Consider the following 25,773-nt stretch of genomic DNA (forward strand, 5'->3'; position numbering starts at 1 on the left):
ATAATTCTCTTCCCTTAAGTGTGTGTTGTACATAGCGACTGACTCATTAATGAATAGAATATGGCAAAACTGATGCAATGTCACTTTCACAATTGGGTTACAGAATACCGTGTCTGTCGTTTCTGTCTCTGTCTCTCACCTCTTGCTCTGGAGGAAGCTAACTGCTGTATTGTGAATCGTTTGCAGAGAGGCTTATGTGATATGGAGCTGATGTTACTGGGCCACAGCCAGCCAGGACTGGAGGCCTACTGAGAGCTACGTGGATGAGCTTGGAATTAGGCCTTCTCCCTGTTGTGTCTTGACGTGATTTCAGCCATCATTGACCCCTTGATGGCAGCCTCATGAGAGATGCTGAGCCAGAGGTCACAATGAAGCTATGCCAGGAAGTCTGACCTTCAGAAACTGTGAAATTAAAACCTTTGTGTTAAGGTGGTAAATGTTGGGGTAATTAGTAATCAGTGTTACATGACTAATCCAGTCATATACATTCTATATTACATTAAAATCAAGTCACCAGATGAGCTTTTGCCTTTAAATAAGGAGGATAACATTAACATTCTGGGAAAATATCTTTCAGCTCTTTGAATACGTGTTAACAGAGTTACCTCTGTATATAGGACAGCTTTGAAACTAGACAACAGGATTGCTATTTCTGGAGGGGCACTGTGGCTCACACCTGTAATCCCAGCACTTTGGGAGGCTGAGGCGGGTGGGTCACTTGAGGTCAGGAGTTCAAGACCAGCGTGGCCAATATGGTGAAACCCCATCTCTACTAAAAATACAAAAATTAGTCAGGTGTGTTGGTGCAATACAAAAATTAGTCAGGCATGATGGCGCAGTCTGCAATCACAGCTACTTGGGAGACTGAGACAGGAGCATTGCTTGAACCCAGGAGGCAGAGGTTGCAGTGAGCTGAGATTGCACCACTACACTTTACCTTGGGCGACACAGCGAGACTCTGTCTCAAAAAAAAAAAAAGAAGAAAAAAAAAAAAAGGAAAGAAAGAAAGAAACGATAGCTATTTCTTTTACCTTTTCAGAATAATCAGCAGCATGTACTGTATTTCAAAGACAATTCCTTAACAGTTCCTTAAACAAATATGCATGAGTCATTCTATTGTGTTTTCAATACATTCTCCCCCCAGTTAGTGTCGACTCATCAGTCATTAAGAGGAAAAGAAAAACCTTTGACTTTAGGCATGAAATAGAACGGAAAGGAATATTTGGTTTTGCTTTCTAACTCCTCCTAAATGTGTCTACATTTTAACTCTTCAAGGGAGATAGGCTTGTTTTACATGTTTTTGTTAATGAAATGGAAAGGAGGAAAGCGATGGTTCTAGATAAAAAAGTAAAAGACCTCTGTCAAGGCTCAGGATAGGGGAGGGAAATAAAAATCGAATGGAATCTAAGAAAGTTCATCCCACTTTAATTTCTCTGGTTATTCCTTCATATCATGTTCAAAACTGCCCCCTACACTTTTCTGTACAAATGGGGTCCATTTACTGGACAGATATTTTTCTTTTTTATTCTCTTTGCTAATGTTCCTTATATGCACAGGTCAAGCTTCACACCTTCTCACACTTAAACGTTGCTTCTTTTGGCATGTGTTCTGTTTGCCTGCCATATGTAACTATACTTGCAACATTTCCAGACCCAGTTTAAAGTTTGAAATATATTCTCCCCTGCACTTTGTATTTTTGCACCTTTGGAACTTGGCATAACTTTTCTCCATCGGAATCTGATTGATCTTCTTCTTCTTTTTTTCCTTAGTTAGTTAATTTCAAAGAAGCATTGCCTCTACTTTTATCATTTTTGGCCCAACTCTGAGTTCAGAGAACATAAAAATGTAGCAGTGTATCAGACAAATATCTTTGTAGTGCTGTGGGGGCAATCCTAATAGACAGGTGCTTATGTTCATAGGACAGCTGGATTAGATCACAAAGTATTCGTTTAAGCTTTTCAACTAACTTTGTGTATTGAACCTTCCTCTGCTAAGGAAGGAGGCTGTCTCAAGTGACCTTTTACTAATATAAAAATGAAGGTTTGTCAAATGTGAGATCCGATTTATATTGTAATTCACAGAAGTATTATACTTGGAGATATTGTCCCAAAACTAAAATCATGCTTCCTAATTTATCTGATGACTCTCTACGGACGCAGGAAACTATTCTATAATAATTTATTTTGCTCACCATGTCACAGATGGACAAGTGTTTATGCAATTATTCCAGATTGAATCTTCTTTCTCCTGCTGGACACCTCCATTTTCTAAGATCAAGGTCAAGTTTTACTCCCTTCACAAATCCCTCTCTGATCACACCCACATTGATCTTAAGGCATTAATTGTCTTCCTTACTTTAACTCTTAATTAGATATTCTTTTTTTTTTAATTTGAAATTCAGATAAATATCAGTTTTATTAAGTATACAAGCATTTTTCAAATGTTGTATGGGAAATATTCATGCTAAAAACAACCTGCTATTTATCTGATAATTCAAATTTAACTTGGATTTCCACATTTTTTAATTTCCTGTCTGCCAAACCTGTCTCTACTGACATTAAATAGTCTTCTTCATACTGACCATGTGCTAGACACTGTTCTCTATGAACATTTATTTATGAACAAAACAAGTTACATCTCTGTTCTTATGAAATCTCCATTTTAGTCTATGTTTAAGAGTGAGATTGGGGAAGGGACATGAGGACATACAGTACAAAGCAATCTCCAACACACCTACAGCTGAGGGTCCTGACTGTTAGAAGGAAAACTATCAAACAGGAAGGACACCTACACCAAAACCTAATAGATATTCTTAAATAGCTTGGAGTACTCTTCCTTCTCTCCATTGCCGGATAAACACATACTTGTTATTTAGGACTCATGGAGAACATCACCTTCCCCTTGCAGTCACTCCTGACAATTCTCACCCAGGAGAGCAGGTGTTTCCTCGACACTGTTCCCAGAGCATCACCTGTGTGTAAGAATACAGATGCATCCCTCTAGTTGATAATGTACCTCTCTCTACTTTCTCTCTCTCCCCATTGCAGAGTGAGCTCCTTTCCAGTAGGAGGTTCATCATGTTCCACTCTGTCTCACTGCCACCTATTCCTGTCTGGAAAATTAGGGAAACTCAACATATATTTGAGCTTTTAAAATTCGACATATATTTGAACTTAATAAATAAATGAACACAAAAGAATAAATAAATGAACATGTAAAGGAATAGATTATTGCAATTTGTGTGTATCAAATAATGACAGATGCATATAAATTAATTCATTATATGTATCAAGAAATCAGCTATGTGCATGAATTAATCCTTACATATATTAACTAGAAGCACCAAATCAATTACTAATACATATTCATTAATGGTTACATTCATATTTATTTCTTGCTGAATAAGTAGAAAAAATGAGTACGTAAGATACATGAACTCTCCTATTCAACTGAGGGAAGAGATTTTGTTTCATTCACATGTGACATTATTTATTTATTTATTTTTTGAGACGGAGTCTCACTCTGTCGCCCAGGCTGGAGTGCAGTGGCCGGATCTCAGCTCACTGCAAGCTCCGCCTCCCAGGTTTACGCCATTCTCCTGCCTCGGCCTCCCGAGTAGCTGGGACTACAGGCGCCCGCCACCTCGCCTGGCTAGTTTCTTTTGTATTTTTTTTAGTAGAGACGGGGTTTCCCCGTGTTAGCCAGGATGGTCTCGATCTCCTGATCTCGTGATCCGCCCGTCTCGGCCTCCCAAAGTGCTGGGATTACAGGCTTCAGCCACCGCGCCCGGCCCACATGTGACATATTTTAACAAAACGTTTTTATTAGAAATACAATTTACTCAACTTTAAGAAAGTTAGAATTTAGGGAAGAAAATAAGGAAGATGTCACTTGGAGGACAAGCACCAATAAACCCAGTGTTTTAACCATAGCACTTGATATGTTTTCTTTACATATTTTTCATGTAGATATTGTCATGTCTTTTACTTTTGCATACTATCATTAGAATGGTTGCATAATACTCTATGTAATAGAGGCTCATAGCTCAACTTATTGAAATTCACCTTATATTCATATAAGAACCCAAATGAATGAAACAAAATGAGGTTTACTTAGCTTGCTGTTGCAAAGGAGAGCACCCACTGTTGGAACTGTGGAGGTTCGAGTAGGAGGATTTGCGGGATGGCTTATGAGAGGATTTAGCCTCATGCAGGGTGATTCTAACAGGGCTTACAGAGGAGAGGGCCATTTCTGACTTGGATGCTGTCAGAAAGCAGGGGCAATTTAGAGACTGGTTATATTGGCAATTACTCTCTAGGAGGTGGGAGGATCAAAACAACACTGTGTTGTATCGGTAAATCATTGGAAGCCACTAGGGTTAGTACAAAGAGAGGGTTGTTTAGTTGTTTTGTGGTTGCAGAATGTCCTTGTTGCTATCTTGTTTCAGGCATGATGACAAACACATCATGCTTAGGTCATCATTGATATTTAGTGTATGTTTATTACAGCCTTCTCTTACTTCCCATTGCCAGGGCAAGTTTTCACTTTTTGAAACTACTTCTTATTGGATATTTAGTTTTCTTCATGTTTTCAATTTTATGATGTAATGCCTTACGTACCATTGTAAATATAGTTTCCTTCTAAAAAACAGAATCTCAGAGATGGCTATTAGTATCAGACATGTGGTCATTTTTCTTTGTTCTCTTTTACAACCATATTTTCCAGACAAATTGCTATATGTCACTGTTAACAGTCATATGTGATACTGTACCTCCATCATTACTGTGAATTGTACATTTTAAAAATGGATTATTTTAATAGGCAAAGATGGAATCTAATTTTTAACTTGAGTTTCCATAATTATTTGTGAGTTTGATTTCTTTTTTACCTCTGCGTTTGCTCTTTTTGGACTATCTCTTTATGTTGTTTGTTAATTGGGGCCTTGTGTTTCTTATTCATGTTAGCTCTTCCAGTAATTGAAAATACTTTTACAGTTTAGTCAAAAAATTTTTTTTGCATATTAAAATTTTATGTAGTTCTGTAGGTCCATTTTTTCCCTTTGTGGTTTCTACCATGCCCTTCTGATTTTCATACATCCTTCCAATGGCCCAAGCTTGATTTTACTATTCAGTTTAACTCTTTAATCCATCTGAAATTATTTGGGGGTGAGGTGAGAAATGCAACTTTAAAATATTACTTTGAAAGATATGATCATATTCAATTTCTCAATAATTGCCTTATTCATTTTCTTATACTGAGTAGCATCTTTGGACAGACGAATATATTTGTTGATGCTAAAAGCGAATATTGGCTATTTTTGAAAATGGTGTTTGACTAGACAAAATCTGAAGTAATTTCTCCAGGGCAAAAATGTCAACTATTGGCAGAAATCATAGCAGATATTGTGAATAAATGGATGGATAAATAAGAAAGAAATGATTATGAGCATGCAGGAAAATGTTATGGCAACATATTTGAGCTGCATGATTCTCTATAAATTAGTGGATTTAAAATTTCGAAAATTTTAAATTTGCTTTAAGCTGTTAAATTTGGGATGGTACTCAAGAATACTCATATATTAGTTTACTATTTTCCAAATAATTTTGGTTAAATGTTTATTTGAGAAACAAAGGCAACTTTCCGAAAGAAAATGTGTCAAAAATGTTTGAATCTGAATTTTTGTTGTATGTAATCTTGGTTTTAAGTCAGAGTCATAAAGTTCTATACACTGAGTATGATCTTATAATACCTATTGGAGGCTAGGTGTGGTGGCTCATGCCTCTAATCCCAGCATTTTGGGAGGCTGAGGTGGGAGGATTACCTAAGTCAGGAGTTCGAGACCAGCCTGGCCAACATGGTGAAACCCCCATCTGTACTAAAAATACAAAAAAATTAGCCAGGCATGGTGGCAGGTGCTTGTAATCCCGGCTACTGGGGAGGTTGAGGCAGGAGAATCGCTTGAACCTGGGAGGCAGAGGTTGCAGTGAGCTGAGATCATGCCACTGCACTCCAGCCTGGGCAACAGGAGTGAGACTCAGTCTCAAAAATCAATCAAACAAACAAACAAAAACACTCATAAAATAACTTAGAATATAATCCTTTTTCAGGTATTGTGTACTAACTTTTAGATCTGGTTGCAGTTTTGAGGCAAAAAGGAAATGTACTCAATAATAAAATATATATTTAAAACAGTTGATATTTGAGTTTAAATATTTTAATAATTAAGTATTGAGACTAGTAAATATTGAAGCCAAATGCCTTTAAGCATCTATACCAACACACGTGTCTATTTTATAAGTATCAATATGATTTCATACATTAAGCATATATGTATTCAAAAGCTACGATACTTTCAGAAATGTAAACAATTGCTTTTTGTGTGTGTGCTGAAGGCTTAACTCCACTAGGACTCTTGGTTCTGAAAACGACATGCTTTCCTCATTTATGACAATCTTACAGCATCAATTGTGTCCTGCAGCCATTGTGTTGCTCAGTGCTCTCCCTGTGATTAGCTTTCAGAGCACTTCATAAAACATTTTAATGCCACTATGTAGAAACAGATATACATTAATTCCATTTCCAAGGGCTTTTAAGAAATGCAGCTTTATTTTAGGTTGCAGCTTATTTTGAATTGTTACTTTTAGTAGAAGCTTAAAACATAGTTTTGTTTTTTAAATTAAAGATCAGGGTTTCAATGTTGCAATCCGGGAAAAAAAAATTGCAGTGTAACAGTGAAGCGTTTTCCTTTTTCTTTTTCTTTTTTCTTTCTTTTTTTTTTTTTTGGTCATGGGGAGTGGGGAAATGCAGTCAACACTCCCTTTGCCATATGCTTCAACTTTCATGTCTGTTTTGCCATCATCTATTCCATTAACATTATGATTAATTGAAAGCTCACTAGAATTTCAAATATCTTGAAAACTAGCCAATGCCGGCTTTTTGGAGGCTACATTGAAAATAAATAACAATAAAAACAGGGTGATTTAGGCTTTTGAAGTCTTTAAAGAAACCATCACTATGATGTTTACTACTGCTGCGGAAAAGAGAATAACACTCCACATTTCTGGCATTGTAAAAGATAACACCACAACTGAAAGAAAGCTTGAATTTCTGGGAGTAGCATTAGGATACAGGACTCCTGCTGAGCCCACCAGTTCCTCGCTCTACACAGCTGCTTTCTCAGCTGGGGTTTTGAAATAAGCGCTGTGAGAAAAGACAGAAATGACCATGATGCATCTTCCTCACTATGAGAAAAAAGGTAATGTTTAATTAACGCTTCAGGCTTCTGGTTTCCAACTTATTCCTGTGTTTGTTTGTATGTTTTGCTTGGGATTTTTGTTATGCTCTCGTTCCTTTTCATTTCATGGAATACAATGCCTAACTAAAAATGTCTTTGTGCTTGTACTTAGGTGAGAAGGATTCTGTACTTCTGGCTTCACTGAAATTAATAAGAGCAGTCTGCACATTTATACTCACAAGATATTAACATGGCTCATGCTCACTTAGGTCCGCTTGTGTGTAGCATAGTAAAAATGCTGCAAGTGAAAGAGCAGCATCTGACTTGTGAAAAATTCATGGATTTACTTTATCTATTGCCATCCTATAATATTGTACCATGATGTTAACAATGAGCTGTACTTTAAGGCTGGATTAAGTAGTAAGCAAAAAATTATTAAAGCAATAAACAATGCTTTAAATCGTCCAGCCATAAAGAATCATATCATCTCCATTTTGACTTGTTACAAATTGTACTTGGATTGCATAGATAAAAATTAATTAAAAACACATGAATAATTCTATTCTTCATAGCTTTATTTAGTTCTGCTTCTTAGACAAAAACCCAGTGGAGTTTTTCATAGCATCCTTTTCATCTCGTTGAGAATACAATTGACTCTTGAACAACAAATGGGTTAGGGGCTCTGACCTCTGTATAGTTGAGAGTCTGCATATAACTTTTTACTCGCCCAAAACTTAACTACTGATTGCTTACTGTTGAGTGGAAGCCCTACCGATAGCATAAACAGTCAACATATATATTATATGTGTTATGTATATTACATACCATACTCTTACAATAAAGCAAGCTAGAGAAAACAAAATGTTAAGAAAATCAGAAGGAAGAAATATATATTTTTTATTTATTAAGTGGAAGTGGATCATCATAAAGGTCTTCATCCTCGTTCCATCATAAAGGTCTTCATCCTCATTCTCTTCATGTTGAGTAGGCTGAGAAGGAGGAAGAAGAGGAGGGTCTGGTCTTACTGTCTCAAGGGTGCAGAGGTGGAAAAAAATCCATGTATAAGTGGACATTCACAGTTTGAATTTGTATTGTTTAAAGCCAGTGGTTATTTGTTTTACTAACCCAGAATCATCTGCATAAAAAGTGCTCCATAATGTGTGCATGTATAAGTGTAGACTTCAGTCTGACCTGGGTATTATGAATTACCTCTGTGATTTTTATTAATTTTCTGGTTGGAAAGTTGAATACTTTTGAACTTCAATAATGCTCTTGGGAGTAAAGTTCAGAGGTTGGAGGCTTATTGGAAACATGCCAATTTAGTTTTATTTTAATGGTTTGAACTAAAATATTGATTGACAACACTTTAGTAATCACTCAGTATAAAAACTGGTCAGCAATGAATTTTACAAACATTCATTGTGTGTCAGGCTTTGGACTTGGCAAGGAAGACGAATAATAAGTATGTGGCTCTCACTCTCAAGATCCTTATAGTTTCATTCTTTGGCTCAGTAAGCGGTTTTCTGAGGAAGGATCTGATGTTTAACTATATTGCTGTACAACCTATGTTGCAGTAGGGTTTTGCTGAATGTATTGAATTACACTTCCAAGTAAAATAATATTTGCCTAGTAGGCAATTGGTCTTAACTGGATTAAGTTTTGCCTACTCATGCTACAACTATTTATTGAAGAACTATTTTGTATCAAGCACTGTTGTAAACACTACAGATATAGTAGAAATCAAGACAGAGTCTCTACCCTTGTGGAGTTTACATCCTAGCAGGGACTGGGGAGGAGGAGGTAGCATGCACTTTCACACTTTTTTTTAGTAGGATAATGAGGCAGAGGTGCCCTAGAAATTGAAGCTTCTGACTTGATCCTAAGCAATTAATATGGCCTACCTGCTTTCTAAACTGTACAGCACTGACCCAAAGGAAAATAAAGATCTTCTACAATACTTGTAAGTACTTTCCTAACACTTGCAAGTGATTTTAAAGTCAGACAACAAAAAACTTAGAATATAACCCTTCCAATTTATGTGTTAAGAATAGTATACAAAAAATATTAACACTATTCATATAGGGTAGTGATTTTAAGTTTTGGTTCAGAAGTGGTTAAAATTTCTTAGCAAGAGTTTACCTGGAGCTTTCCCTTGACCTGACAATTGGCAAATCCCACAGGTTCTTTTGGTTTTTTTTAGATGGAGTCTAAAACCTGTCACCCAGGTTGGAATGCAGTGGCACCATCTTGGCTCACTGCAAGTTCTACCTCCTGAGTTCATGCCATTCTCCTGCCTTAGCCTCCTGAGTAGCTGGGACTACAGGCGCCCATCACCACTCCTGGCTCATTTTTTGTATATTCAGAAGAGACGGGATTTCACTGTATTAGCCAGGATGGTGTCAATCTCCTGACCTCGTGATCCACCTGCCTCAGCCTCCCAAAGTGCTGGGATTACAGACGTGAGCCACCGCATCCAGCCAACCCACAGGTTCTCAATGCCTGCTGAAATTGCTACACACTTTCTGTGGGTCTGCTTTGGTTACTAGTGACAATGTCCACCACAAAAAGAACTTGAAAAACATTTATATGTGGCTTTATATTACCTCTCTTTTTCATTTTGGATAATTCATATTTCCTGTTTTAAGATTGCAGTGGAATACATGTTTTCTATTTTCTTTATCTTTTTTTTTTGGTTTGTTTCTTTCTTGATTTGTTTCTATTTTTTTCTGTCTATTTTCACATAGGCATCTAATGTTTTTGGCTCACACTAAAGTATTTTAAATCCATTTCTCCATTATCATTTCTGCCATAACAGTTGGAAAAAACTTAAGTTCTTATGTCCCCAGCCTCTTTTGCAGTGAGAGCAGCCATATGCTTTAGTTCTGGAAACTAAGACACAGCCCGAACTTGCTAAGAGCTCTAGGAAGGATTTTGCTTTTCCTCATGTCAGGGCATGTTATAAGGTATTACCTGATATAATCCCTGGCATGGCTCCTCCTTCCTTCTTTCTTGAAGGCAAATTGGAATGCTGAAAGCTACTGCAGTCATCTTGCAACCAGGAAGCAAACATGAGAAATCCCAAGATAATTTCAGAAATTATCAGACCAGTGAACCAATGCTAGCTGCTTCCCTCAAGACGACTTGTTAAGCCAGAAAAAGTATCCAATATTTATTAAGCCACCCACTCTATATAGTGCTTCCTGTTATTTTCAGTTGGAAGCATTCCTAACGGATGATGCCACACACATAACATGCATAAACAATTGTTAGTAATTATTGAAAGTTGAGCATTAGGCTGTACATTAAAACACAACAATGAAGGCAAAATGCAATTCTCATCTTGAAGAAACTTATGGTGAACATTTTATAAGTTAAGCCAATAAGCATCAAAAGCCCTTCGGATATTAGTTGCAGGTCTGTAACTAATCTGGACTGCTATGTTTCTTACTGCTTCTTGGCGTTTGTTTTCTCATACATAAAACAAGGGATTGCATTATTTCCCGGGTCTATTGCAGATATACATTTCCAAGTTTGTTTGAATAAAATGTATTTTAAATCCATGGATTTGTAACACTTCCTGTCAAATGGTATTTTAACATTTGTATTCCATAGATACTTTGGATGCAAAAGAAGCCTTTGCGCATTTCCTGTTCATGCTTAGGATTCTGTGCATACTACATTGAAAAAGTTAGGCTATGGGTTTGAGCATTTTGATATGCCATCCTAAAATTTAATTTACTTAGCATTCCAGAAGTCGAATTTATTTATTTACCTATGGAACAGCATAAATAGAATACTGGGAAATATCTTTCAGGAAGAATTTTCCCCAAGAAAATCCTACACAACTTCAGTAATTTTCTTCCCTTTTATGAGCACAAAATTCAGACAAAAATCTTTCCATTAATACGGAGGTATGGCTGATGCACTAGGCTTTCCAGCTTTTTTGTGATATGACTGAACAAGTGTATGAAATTGCCAGAAAGTATTTTCATTGCTAGCAGGAAAGGTACGTTAAAATTGTGCTTAGGAGGCATAAAGGACAACAAAAAAAGTGTTGCTATACTGTTTAAAAGATTATGAACGAACGTGAATTAATGGAAGAATTGATCATAAACAGCATGAATTTCAGTCTACTATATGTTTCCATCTCATTTTGCAATAACAAGGGGTTATGTGCACTGACCAAATGTCAGTTGCTCCAACCAAGTCTTGATATTTTTTTTGTCATGATATGTTGATGCTTAATTCTAAATTGTAATTTGGTTGGTGTTGGAAACTGAGGTGTATAAAGAACCCATCACTGGAAATAGAAACAAGGTAAAATATAAAAGAAAGAATTGATAGCTAGCACAGGAATTTAACACAGAAAATGGAAAAAAGCAAAGAAGAAAGAATGGCGTGTGCGTGTGTGTGCGCGCGCGCATGTGTGCACGTGTGCATAGGCAGACATGTAGAGTAATTAGGCAGGGAGAGTAAAAGTGCTTCAGTGTAGAGGTCGTGTCCTTTTTATGAGATGAGGAAATTATTTCTGGACAATTACCATTACTTCTTGTTTTCCAGAGTAATATGCAGTCCACGGGCTGGAGAGCCAATCTGGTACTTAAAAAGCAGAGATTCTTGCTTTCTTTGAAGCAGCGTAGTATCTCAGGGTGGTGGTTGAGTACCACAGAAACAGACATGCATGTTCTCTACATGCTGGAAGCAGTCATCCTGTTGCTAAGGAAACAGCCTCACTCAGCAAGGGTCACCTTTGGAAACAACTGCAAGACTTCAAAGCAGATCAATAGAGAAACACCGAGACCTGAGCTTCCTAGCTAATGCTGTCTCTATTTTAAATATCCTTTTCAACAAATGTTTACTTATGTGATTTCTGTTTGGTGGGCAGTAGCAAGGCAAAATTGAATGTGTAATAAATCGAGCCCAGTATTTTTCAGGCTCTGGCTCTTGGAGATCTGTGGTTTTTGATAGATGCTTTGAGTGTGGGATTGTGCAGGAACAGCAGGATGGAGATGGACTGATACCAGGTTTAAAAAGAGATGCTGCATTTATGACTTCATTCGAGGGAAAGGTTCCACTCATTAAAAAATGTAAATTCTTTACTCATACAAGCATACTGCATTACTCATTTGTTCACATTAGTGAGATTTTTAATTTCTGAAAACATCTTGTCATATCTTAGGCTTATGCACTTTTGTGTGTCACTAGAGAAGATTTCATTCATGTATTCATTTGTTCATTCATTTCTCAAATATCTTTGATTTTCTACTGTTTCAGGTACTCTGGGGATAAGAAGTGAATAGAACATATTTAAGCTCTGGGGTACTCAATCTAAAGTAGAAAGCAGATATGGAAGAAAAAAAAAAAAAAAAAAAAGCCCAAAGAAACAGTGGAATCACCTGCAGGGGGAACACAAAGAGATGCTTATGATTTTTTCCTGGGGAGGTGAGGGAAAGCATTTGGGGAAAGAAAATGCCTGATCTTATCCTTGAAGGATGGATTAGAATTGAACAGGGAATCTAGTCCTAGAAGTCCCAAGACAGAGACAATGGCAAATACTAAGTGCAGAGAGGTGAGAAAGAGATTCCATTTGGCTCTATTGATGAAGTTTAGGATATATGATGAAATGTGTTTGGACAGGAGGCCAGAAAATGAAACTGGGTCTGGATCATAAAAGTTGTTTCTTAATATAAAAATAAGGATATCCTTTACTGTTAGTTTTTCAGATTTTTAAAATTTAATGTTATAATAAATAGAGCCTAGCTTGGTGTTATTCCTCCCTTACCCCTTTGACAATATAAAATTTGTTACATCTAAATGCTCTCAGATGCCTTCATGAACTGGAATTTCAGTGGCTATTTAACATCTAAATCAAGAATTGTAAAATTTAGTGATAAATTCTTGCTGTTAACAATCACAAACATATTTGATTTATTAAAAGATGAATAATTGATTTTTATAACTGGAGTTAGGACAATTTCTACTTTCAAGGTAACTAGTAAAATTAAGTTGTTGGTTTCAACCATTTCTTGAAATCATATACTTTTTTTGGTAGAAAATTTTAGTGACAAATGCAGATAGCTATTCTATCTCCTAAAGTGTTATGAGCCACACTGAAATGCATCTTGTTAACTCTTCCTTTATAAGGGACAAGGATGAACCTTGTGTACAAGAAAATGTGGCGGGTTCCGACGTTTGGGAGCTATAGCTTGTTGGCATCATCTAAGTTAGCCACCTGTTCTAGCCTGCATTTGCTGAATAAATTAGATGCTCTTGGGAGAGTGTATGCAGCTGACTGGGTTGCCTTGTTACCAAGGCAACCATTTTTCTTCTGCTCTATGACTCTGAAAGGTTTCATAACTCATTAGTGCTCCTGTGGGCATCAACATGACAAAATTCCTTTCATTTCTTTTTTAAGTTCCTGGTCAAGATGATGAGATTAGTGACAATTAATAAATACTCTCACCATTTTTTTTATTCATACAGGATATTTTCCAAATGGTTGAAAAACTTAGGTCCAAACCTTAAAGGCACAAGCGTAACAGTTAAATGGAGGAATATGCACAATAATGAATAAAAAATGAAAAATATTTTCAATCTCAGATATTTTCAAAGATTGAAAATCATTTCAAAGTGGAGTTTATCTAAGGCAAAATATGTAAAAACATAGATTCTCTAAGACAGTGGATGAAAACTTATTTTTATAATGATTCCAGCTGTTATCTCTATCAGGCCTTTTTTACTCTGATACAGCACAAGAAAGAGCTCAATTTAGCAAAGCTGTTATCAGATCCATAAAGTCATTAATTCAGGGGCTCAGTGATCATTTTCAGAATGCCACAGGGCCCAAGGAGTCGTGGAGGGATGGCCCACCCTACACTACGGGAGCACCATCAGAAATCCATGCAGGTTTTTAATCCCCAAGTGACATTTAGACCTCAGGATATTTGTTTTCTTTTATTTTGTGATCCATATTTGCTGTTTTTCCTCTCTTCCTTTATATGTTGTCCCTTTTGATTTCATATCTTCATGCATTAGAATAAATCAGTTAGCCTCCCACACAGGTAAATTTCTTAAATAGTCACCTTGTACTAGGAATTCGACATATTGTTTCACTTGCTTCATTTCTAACGTCAACTCGATGAGATGGATATCATTTATCTCATTTTACAAGTGAGGAGACTGAGGCCGAAGGTAGCAGAGTTGGTGTTCAGATTGAGTTGCAGCTCATTCCAAAGCCCTGTTTTCCCACTATGCAGTGGTGTCTCTAAAGTTCTATAATAATGATATATATCCTTTCTGAACATTGAAGTATTAGGGAGAAAAAAACCCAGATGATATTTTGAGACATTAAAATTAAGCCTCTAAGAGGGCTCTTGTTCTATTTATTTTTATTTACTTATTTTTCTGACAAGTACAATGCAACTCTAGGCTCTGCCAAATTCACTGTAGTGCTGAAGCTTTTGTACAGATTATGGGAATAGCTTTATCATACATGGCACTTTCTTTGACACTGGTTTTTATTATCCTTCTATAAGTACTAGAGAAACTGGTTGAAACTGAACCTTAAACTCCCATTTTGTACTGATCTTACTTGTTGTTTGCAGTTGAAGAATAACATCCTGCTGATATCCACTGCAGGACTGCTAGGACCTCTGTTAGAGATTAAGCTCATGTTTTGATTGCAGACAAACCTTAGTGCAATTAGATTTACCCTAGTTTCTTATTTTACAGTGATTCTGCATCCTGAGATTTCAAAGGTGGAACTGATATTTTCAAATACATAGTTCATTGATAGATACAGGAACATTTTAAGATATGATCACACCATGAATAGACAGTTTTTAAAAAGTACAATTAGCAGTGTCCAATAAAGCAGTGCAAATATTTTACATGGTGTGAATGCAGGGGGATTATGGTTTTTGTTAAGTACATTGTGATTGATCTCTGCTGTAAAGATTAACACTTCACTAGACATCATAAACATGCAGGAGGAGCACGAAGACGTTATTCTTCTAGAATACAGGGATTTGACAAAAGAAGAAAACACATACTTACATTGCTACAAGCATGATGAATTTGCTTTTTTTCTCTCCTATTTCCAGCATCAATGTAATGTCTGAAAGTTAGAAGAATATGGCAATTATTTGCAATCTGAAAAATAATGTTATGCAAAGGCATTCTATTTGCATTTTGAGAAACACCTTTATTTTCATTATTTGCTTCTGCCATTCTCTTCCACATTTACCTAGATTAGATTAAAATACTACTTTTGTGCTCCAAATAGTGTTCTGGTGCCCTTGTTTATTCAGTGTGCTTTCAGCAACCATTTAATGGTCTCCCTTGTTTGAGGTACTCTGCTAAGGGCTGGGCACCCAGAGATGAACATGCAGTTCCTCTGTACCATGAGCTCAGCTTCATTGGGGAGACATACAAGGCAGTCAGTGGTCTCCGTAGGTTAAGCACTGTCATGGAGTATAATGCACCTGTGGGTTGAAGGATCTATTAGAAAGTATTTTCAAATGAAGAGATTCTTCCAGCATCTACTTTCCCTCAATCTGAATCACCCTCAGTACTTTGTACTGCAGACCATTGTCCCTATTACTTGCCCCAAACATGCCCTGCCCTCAAAGAATGGCAATCCTCCCAGATGTCTGCTCATCTCTACTGAGTATTTCTGCAACACCTATGATTAAGTTGCATGATGACCATTAGAGGCCACAGCACCAATCAGGAGAGCAGCTTACAGGCATGAAGTCCACGGGCACTTCCCATCAACGTTGGAAAGCAACACATTCATGGGGTCAGGATTCATTCTGCTGTTGTTTTAAATCTAAATTTAAGTTCCTCTCTATTTTCACACAAAAGAAATCATATTAAATATATTGATCTCTAACTTGATTTGTTCTCAGATAATTTGAAGACCTTTTGGTGTACTCAAGTCACAAAGGATATTTGGTGGTGGACCTTGGACAATCCAAACCAAACCTCCAGGGAGAAGGCAACCAAGGCTGTTCTGGAGAGCCCAGAAGCAGCAAATCATTAAGTCATTTCCATGATGGACTCTACTCACACTACCTTTGCCTCTGATTGTCCCTGTTTACTTTATAAATTCCTAAGAGAGAGAATTTTTATCTAGGTTGGGCCACATGTCTCTGCAGTAGACTCAGTCAACCATGGCAGAAGAGACGGGTAGAAGTGACCACTGGAAGCTTCATTATGAGCTCTCCAGCCACCCCAGCTTGTGCTCTGCAATTACACTGGCTTTCCCCCATTTCCTTGAAAGAAGCCAGTTTCTAAATAAAAGCAACTTGCCAGCACTGACTGTCAATTTGTTGTCTCAAGTTTGAACTACTAGGCAAGGCCTCTTTTCTAAACTTTATTTCTTCTTACTTTATGTTATCAGGATCACTATTTTTTTGTGTATATACATATATACATACACACACACATTTTTTGTGTATATATATGTGTGTGTGTAAATATATACATACATATATACACAAAAAGTGATCCTGATAACAAAGTGTGTGTATATATAATATATACATAAATAATATATAATATATAAAAAATATATATATATATAAATAGAGACAGGATCTCACTCTCACTATATTGCCCAGCCTGGTTTTGAACTCATGAGCTCAAGCAATCCTTCCACCTATTTATATATTATATATAATATGTATACATCTATTAATATTAATATCTATAATATATATCTATTTTGTTATACATATAATATATAAATAGAGACAGGATCACACTCTCACTATGTTGCCCAGCCTGGTTTCGAACTCTTGAGCTCACGCAATCCTCCTGCCTTGGTCTCTCAAAGCACTGGGATTACAGGCATGGGCCACTGAGCACAGCCCCAGGGCCACCAGGACCACCATTAACTTCTATTTCTACCCTTTTTTTGTTTTCTTTATGAGTAATATTGTTTTGCCATAAACTTCCATATGGCTTCACTGATCTTGATTTTATTCAAAAATGATTCCTGTCCTCTACAGGATTACATGAGCTACGGCTTCCCATATAGTGACTCTCCTATTATGGTGTTGTCTTCTGTGTGAGGAACTCTCAGTTACTTTTCCATTGGCTCTGGAGTGGGTCTTTACTAAGCTGAATTTTGACGGTAGAGGCATGAACAAATGAATGGAGGCAAAAGGAAGGAAATACTTTTAGGAGACACAGGAGTGCAGTATATGTGTGGATGTAAGGATAGCTGAGTCTGGAAAGGTAAGAACAGGCCATGAAGAATTTGAAAGCAATGAGAACCCCATGAAGAATTTTAAACAGAGGAATGACATCATTAGATAAGCATATCAGGAGGGAGGTTAACTTGGTGTAAGGCTTGGTGGTCATTGAAGGGCTAGTGAAATAATCTCAAGAAATAAAATTAAGTTGAAACCAAGGTAGTGGCAGTAAAGGTGGAAAGTGGAGAACAAATATGTGAAATGTTTCGGAGGCAGAATTTATAGTACTGGTGCAGTAATGGGGGAGAGAGTTGAGGCAACTCTGAAGGCTTGGGGATGTTGATGCTGTGACTTTGGAATGGCTGAGTCAAGCAAATTAATTTAAGCCTTAATACTTACCATTTCTTTGTGTGTGTGGTAAAATCTCTCTTGGCAAGTTTTAAATTTACAATGCATTGCTATTCACTGTAGTCACCATGTTGTACAATAGATCTCCTGAAATACTCCTCTTATCCAACTGAAATTTTGTATCCTTTTCCCCAAATGTTCCTAATCTCCATCTTGCACCCCTAGTCCCTGGTAATCATCATTCTAATTTCTGCTTCTGTAAGTTTCATTTTTTAGATTCAACATATAAGTGAGATCTTGTAGTTTTTTTTTTTTTTTTTGTGCCTAGCTTAGTTTACTTAGCATAGTGTCCTCCAGGTTCATCCATGTTCCTGCAGAAAGCAGGTTCTCCTTTTTTAAGGCTGAATAATATTCCATTGTGTACGTACACTACATTTTCTTTAATCATTAATCCATTGATGGACACTTAGGTGGATTTCATATTGTGACTGTTGTGAATAATGCTGCAATGAGCATGACAGGGCAGATCTCTCTTCAAAAAACTGGTTTATTTTCTTTGAATATATACCCAGAAGTAGAATTGCTGGATCATGTGGTAATTTTATTTTTAATTTTTTGAGGAATTCCATGCTATTTAACACAATGGCTATACTAATTTACATTCCTACCAACAGTGTGCGTAAGTTCCCTTTCCTCCACATCCTTGGCAATGCTTGTTATCTCATCTTTTTCACAATAACTATTCTAATAGGTGTGGGGTGATGTCTCATTGTCGTTTTAATTGGCATGTATCTGATGATTAGAGAGACTGAACATTTTTCCATTTATCTATAGACCATTTGTATGTCTTCTTTTGAAAAATGTCTTCAGGTTCTTTGCCTGTTTTTAAATTGGGTTGTTTGTTTCATCGTTATTGAGTCATTTGAGTTTCTTATATATGTTGAATATTAACCCATTACCACAAGTGTGTTTTGCAAAATTTCCCTCCCATTTCATAGGTTGTCTCTTCACTCTGTTTCCTTTGCTGTGCAGTAGCCTTTTAGTTTATTGCAATCCTATTTTTCTGTTTTTACTTTCGTTGCCTGTGCTTTTGAAGTTCTGTGAAATTCTTAACCTCACAATCTGATTGCCGATTCCTAACTGATGGGGCACTCAGGATTTCTAACCTCTTCCTTGTTTCTGACCTCTGGTAAGCACTGATAAATTAATACAGTCGTTATGAAAACATCTGAAATTTCAGCCTGTTAATTTAAGAGTTAACAAAATAGGAATAGTTGTTTCATATTTTAGTGATAAAATGTTACATTTTTATTAAAATTTTAAAGAAAATATAGAAATATAAAATGAAGAAAATATAGAAATACATATTGGAAGATATAAAGTATCTCAAGATTATATGCCCTACCCAGTGATAATTATTGCTAACCTTTTATTATACATCTTTTGTTTTTCCTTTCCTTTTTTCCCCCCTGGGCTTTTTAAATTTTAAAACATAGTCTTGCTCTGTCACTCAGGCTGGAATGCAGTGGTGCAATCATAGCTCACTGCAGCCTTGATCTCCTGGGCTCAAGTGATCCTCCCTCCTCAGCCTCCCATGTAGATGGGACCACAGTTGCTCTCCACCATACCTGGCCAATTTTACAAATTTTTAGTAGAGACAAGGTCTGGATAGGTTGCCAAGCTGGTCTCAAACTCCTGGCCTCAAGCGATCCTCCTGGCTCCACCTCCCAAAGTGTTGGATTTCAGGCATGAGCCACCACACTCAGTCTATTATATATTCTTTAATATTTAAATTGATGCCCTCTGGAGATTTTTCTGTTTACTCTTCATACTATCTAGTAAAAGCATTTTCATTTGACCGTAAAAATATAATCTACATCTTTTAATGTACACAATAGGTTAAGATTTTCATCATGCTCTTTGATGGTCACCTGATTTTCTCTTGGCTCTTCCATAATTTATGTAACTAATCTTCTCCTTATGGTCATTGAGTTATTTCCAATTTTTAAAATTATATATAACATTAGGATGGGTACATTTCTACTTCTACAAATATCTTTGCACATTTGCTGATTATTTCCGTAGCATGCGTTCTCAGATGTGAACTTTCTGGTCAAAAATAGGAATGTTAACATTGTAATGTATGTTGCCACATTTCTGCCATTAGTTTACAAGATTATTACTTTCTTCCTGTACTGTTGCCAAAAATTCTTTTAAAGTGTCTGCAATCTGATAGGCAATCAGAGTCTTACTATTGCCTGGCTCTCCAGGTCCTTATGCATATCTTGGGATCTTGTGCTGCAGCTGCCATGAATAATGACTTCAGAAATCCATCATCTCTCTAAAGGGGATGTTCTTAGTATTGAAAAAATAATTTGGGTTTTACTGCTTAAATTAACTACTTAGTAGTCACTCTTTTTTTTTTGTTTGTTTGTTTTGGAGATGGAGTCTTGCTCTGTTGCCCAGACTGGAGTGCAGTGGCATGATCTTGGCTCACTGCAACCTCTGCCTCCTAGACTCAAGTGATAATCCTGCCTCAGCCTCCTGAGTAGCTGGGATTACAGGCGTGTGCCACCACGCTTGGCTCATTTTTGTATTTTTAGTAGAGATGGGATTTCACCATGTCGGTTAGTCTGTTCTCGAACTCCTGGCCTTGTGAACCGCCCACCTTGGCCTCCCAAAGTGCTAGGATTACTGGCGTGAGCCACCATGCTGAGCCAGTAATCACTCTTTTATCACTGCTAGATGAACCCTTTCTTTAAGTGATACCTCTACTACTAAAATGGTTAGCAAGAATCTCTTCAAGGATATGAAATTCCTGCAAGAACCAATTTCCTCTTCCACTCTTGCCTTAGAGAGATATGTTTTTAAAAGAAAACATCTAGTCCTCTTGTTTCAAATATATCAACAATATTTGTTTGTATTTGCTTTTTTTTTTTCAGTAGGCAAATTGTTCATGTTTGGCCAGAACTGAATGGATAATATGTTCTATAACTCGGACAACCAGGGCAGAAGACCCTCCCCAAGTGATGATGGTAATAGTGCAAACTGATTCAAAAGCAGACTTCTTGGACAAGGCATGTGACCAGATTCTGTGGCTTAACTTCTGAACTCCAAAGGTTTACTCATACTTGGGGCCTTTCTTCCTTTTTGAATCACACTGACCAGCATTTTGTTGAGAGAACACACACAATGTGGGTAATGTTTCTGTCCCGTCTTTAGTTTTTGATATAGAGACTACTTTGCTGTAAAACTGAACTGTGTAACATTGATTAAGATTACTCAGGGGAACACTATATCACAGCAAATGGTTGAGGCAATTCTAAGACTATTGTATTTCATGGTTCCTTCCTTCTCATTCCGCTGGGGCTGACACCTGGCCACCTCTAGTCCCACTTCTATATCAAAGGTTTAATCATGCAGATACTTTCCTGATCAATTTTTTTCCCACTTCTTCACCAGAATGTGAGTTATTTAAGGTCACAGAATCTTTGTAAATGATCTTAGTATTCCCCACACACCTATCCTGCCAAAGGATTTATTTAGGATTCAAGAGATACTGAATGAATTAACTTTTAACTATGAGTCATGCTTCTAAGGAGGAATGCAGACGTATCAAAGGTATAATAAATTCCTAAGCTTTTTCCCATTTTACTGCTACCAAGTTTATTCAGGCTACCTCTATTAGCTCACATCTCAAAGCTTTCCCAAGCAACATAGAAGAGATAAATGGCTAACCTTGGCAGTGATTACTCATGGTATTAATCTAGTTCACATCCGAGGAATTTAGTACTACTCAGAATGCATCTGGTGTCTAGTGATTCAAAGGTTGTCATTCTGCCTTTTATCTTGGGAGTGTTCTGGTTCTTTGCTCATGGTCTCACCGTGCCCTGATGCTGGTGGATTCCTTTGTTTAAAAGATTTGGTCTCTTCCATCTTTTGGAGGCAAATCTATAATGGCACTACGTGATGGAGTGCTCTTTGGAATATTGTCTAGGGATGTCATTAAAAGGCACTCTTTACATTACTTGGAAAGTAATGTACCCAGCACCTCCTTAAATCATCTGTGTTTATAATCATTTTCCAAAAAAGTGGGTTAAGATGAGCTCTATCCTTATGACTATGCTGTCACTTTTGAACCAGGATGAGAAATCCATTTGATGGGACTATTCATGTTGGGATCTAGGACTATGAGCAGACAAAAAAAAAAAAAAAAAATTTGAAGTTTGGGTTTATTTTTCTTTTTCTGCATCTGATGGTATAGCTTTCTGTGGAATACTTACATTTCTAACAATTTCCTTGTCCTGAGTCAAATAACAATTATGGACAGATCTATTCTTCATCTTGAACTTCTGGAATTCTTGGCAAAGAGAAAATGTAGCAATTTATGACATTTGATCTACAGGAAACCTATTATTTAGGAAAGATGAGAGAACAATAAATGGAGGAAAATATTTTTCTGGACCAAATGCAGTATTTTTGAATTTTTAATCTGGTCATGGGTCCAAGTCAGTTTCCCAAACCTTACTGCACATTAGAAATCCCTGGGGTGTTTTAATAACAGTATTAATAAATGATAAATAAAAGCAAAGGTCTTATCTCAAGTACTCTGATTCAAATTTGGGGTTTGTGTCTGGTTGTTTTGATTTTTAAAGCCCTTAAATAATTCTAATATGCAACCTGATTTGAAACCACTGGTCTATGTAGCAACATCCCATGATATTCTGATATTGCCTTTAATATTTTCTTAACAAATTTTCATAGTTTTCTTAGTTGCTCACAGTGTTTGCAATATTCTTCTGGCATCTCTCAAACATCTTTCATGTTAAAATAAGAAAAAATATGCTTTTCATAAAAAGAGCCTCCACTGTGGATATGTAATTTCTCTCACAATGTGTTTTTATGACGTGGAAGGAGTGTGGCTCACGTATGCAGGGATGGCAATGATTGCTTTGGCTTGGGCTTCTCTGGTTTTATCAGTACTTTGTATCGGGGTCCTTATGTATTTTCAAACTTATCGTCGATCTGCTAATAAATTCAAATTGTTTTGTACCAGAAAATCCTGAATGATTTGCTTTCAGTCGGTTAGAAACAACTATTATGCCTCACTGAGATGAGTTCTTCCTAACAGATGCTCTTCAAAGTAAATCACCTCTTGGGCAGCCCAGTCACTGTTTCCTTCTCTGTCACTGTTGGCACGCAGGTCTACAGGAAGGCCACATGACACTTCTACTCTGTAAAAATAAATGAGATAATAAGTGACAAGGTCTCCCGAAAACACCTTTTCAACTTTAGGGTCAATGAACTCTGATCTAAATAAACACTTTAACAGACCACCAAAAGTCAGAAACAACAGCTAGAAGAATAGTCCTAATGTCTTTGGTAATTTTATTTGTTGCAGTTAATTAGAGCCACATAAAATTGTTATGCAGGGACATGGACTCCTAGCATGTGCACATACATGCAGTATTTCATTAAAAATATACTACTGATGTCTAAGGCCCAGCACTGGCTGTCATAGGGACTATACACTTTCATCAGACATAATCTCTTAAGAAACTTACTATCTATCATCAGAGAGCTAAGGTAGGTACACAAAGATGTGAAATACAAGGTCACAGTGATAAGGGCTATGAGACTGGTACACACTAAATCTTAGTATTTAGACAGAGTCTTTTCCACCAGCATGAGATGAGGAGAAGACAGTTTTTCAATGAGATCCTGGGCAAAATCATGAAGGTGAGACAACTTTGAATGCTATATTTGAAGAAATTAGGGCAGCTCTTGATAATTCTCTGTCTCATTCTGGCTCCCAAATTACTAAACCAAATACATTTTTCTTCCTAAATCATGATTGAGTGTATTAATTTGTCGCCATTTCTTCTGCCTCCTGGTCTAAGCTATCACCATTTTTCCACTGAACAACTAAAAAAGCCCCTTGACTCTTCTCCAAGTATCCATTCTTGGACATTGCAATGACTGTAATCGATTAAAAATATATACATATACATATTTTAAATAATTGTAGGTTTACACACAGTTATAAGAAATACCATGAAGAGATCCTTTGTACTCTTAACCCAGCTTCCTTCAATAGTAATATCTTGCAAAACTATAGAACAATTTCAGTAGCAAGATATTGACATTGATACAATCCACCAATCCGGTTTAGATTTTTCCAGTTTGACTTCTGCTCCTGTGTGTGTGTGAACACCTGTTTGTGTGTGTATGTGTACATGTGTGTATTTATTTATATACAGTTTTGTCACATATGTAGGCTTCTATATCTACCACCACAGTCAAAATACAGACCAGCCCCATTACCGCAATGATCCCTCTTTTTGTCTTTTTATAATTACCCACCTCTTTCCCATTACCTGCTTCTCCCCATCCCTAAACCCCAGCAACCACTAATCTGTCTTACCTTTCTATAATTTTTTTCATTTCAAGAAAATTATATAAATGGAATTATTTTGGAATTGGCTTTTATCATTTAGCATAATTTCCTTGAGATTCAATCAAGTAGTTGTGTGTCTCAATAGCTCACATTTTTAAATTGCTGACTAATATCCCATCATATTCCATGATATGGATACATCAGTTTGTTTAACCAGTCACCCATCGAGGGCCACTTGGGTTGTTTTCAGTTTTGAGGTCTTAAGAATAAATTGGCTATAAATGTTTATGTACAGGTTTTTGTGTGACTAAACTTTCCTATCTCTGGGATTAAATGCTCAAAAGTGCATTGTTTAGTATAGCAATTGCACAAATCATCTCGTATCAATACAATCTGATTGGGTCACTCTCTTTTTTAAATCCTTTCAATGACTTCCCATGACTCTTAGCATCAAGCCAGCAGGCCTAGAAAGCCTTGAAATACCTGGGGTCTGCTCTTCTTATCCAATACCTCGCCCTTCCTCTTCCTCTGCTTCTCTTCTTCAGACACGTGGGCTTTCCTTCCATTTCTTAAATGTGCCGTGCTTTTATCCTACGATAGAGCTTTGGAACATACAGTTCACTCTTAGAATTTTTCACTTTTCCCTTCTCTATGCTGTTTAATTAAACTCTCTCTCTTCTTTCATATTTCAGCTCAAATCTCATCCTTGTGGGGGATATCTTCAATGCTACCAGATATCTCCCTCTATTACATGTCCTGATAACACTTTATTATTTCCTTCTGTAGCAAGAGTTTGTATGATGTACTTATTCTTGTGAATATTTGTTTCATGGCCATTTCTTTTTATTGGATCACTGCTCTGTGTATCTCACTGTTATTAGTGAAAACTCCTTGGTAGAACCTATGACTTGCTACTGACCAATAGAATATGACAAAGATGATGAGACGCCACTTCTGTGATTCCGTTCCTGCAATTCCATGATTGTGTTACATCATTCTCACTTAGCAACCGAGACAGGGGGAGAAAGGGAAAAAGAGGGAGAGACAGAGAGAGAGAGAGAGAGTGAGAGAGAGAGAGGATTTGTCTTTCTGGCTTTTATGAAGTAAGCAACCCTGTTGAGACAGTGCATCTGACAAGGTACTGCAGGTGGCTTCTAGAAGCTGTGAGCAGGTTCCAGCTGATGGCCCCCCCCAAAAAAAATGCTGGGGTCTTCAGTCATACATCCTTAAGGAAATGAATTCTGGCACAAACATGAGAGAGCTTTGAAGCAGATTCTAACCCAATTGAGTTTCCAGATGAAAATGGAGTCTAGACAAAACCTTTATCTCAGCCTTGTGAGATTCTGCACAGAGGACCCAGGTAAGCCGTGCCTAGACTCCTGATTTCTCCAAAATTGTGAGATAGAAGCTAACCCACTAGCTTCTGTTACAACACTGTAACCATGAGTTATGGTCAATGGCATGGGCACTGAAGTGTTACATATACTACCTTTGGGCTTTTCTCATAAAAACTTTCTGCAAGACCCTCCCCAACATTTTCCCCAGGTTATTAGCCTGATTTTGATCAGGGATTCAAGTACAGTAGACTGTAGGGA

The 25,773-nt window shown here is 37.0% G+C and overlaps 2 long non-coding RNA genes across 9 annotated transcripts in view; one reads left to right on the plus strand and one right to left on the minus strand.

The window, feature by feature from the left end:
- Positions 1-316: 316 nt before the first annotated feature.
- Positions 317-24,741, minus strand: LOC103884978. 3 transcript variants are annotated; one of them, XR_004183667.1, is made up of 6 exons: positions 24,662-24,741; positions 22,934-23,015; positions 22,065-22,191; positions 15,290-15,350; positions 3,016-3,112; positions 317-402 (listed from the first exon to the last, which is right to left on the minus strand). It is a non-coding gene; the product is annotated as an uncharacterized LOC103884978 (long non-coding RNA). The 3 variants fall into 3 exon arrangements; XR_004183668.1 differs by lacking the exons at positions 317-402; positions 3,016-3,112 and adding exons at positions 10,197-10,282; positions 11,775-11,950; XR_004183669.1 differs by lacking the exons at positions 317-402; positions 3,016-3,112 and adding an exon at positions 10,204-10,282.
- The window catches only part of LOC116274875, a 70,666-nt gene continuing 67,878 nt past the window's right edge, over positions 22,986-25,773 (plus strand). For all 6 annotated transcript variants that reach the window (XR_004183664.1, XR_004183660.1, XR_004183666.1 and 3 more), the window contains exon 1: positions 22,986-25,538. This is a non-coding gene — a long non-coding RNA (uncharacterized LOC116274875). The remainder of the gene's footprint in view (positions 25,539-25,773) is intronic.

Source organism: Papio anubis, chromosome 5 (genome assembly GCF_008728515.1).
Source record: "Papio anubis isolate 15944 chromosome 5, Panubis1.0, whole genome shotgun sequence".
Lineage (NCBI taxonomy): Eukaryota > Metazoa > Chordata > Mammalia > Primates > Cercopithecidae > Papio > Papio anubis.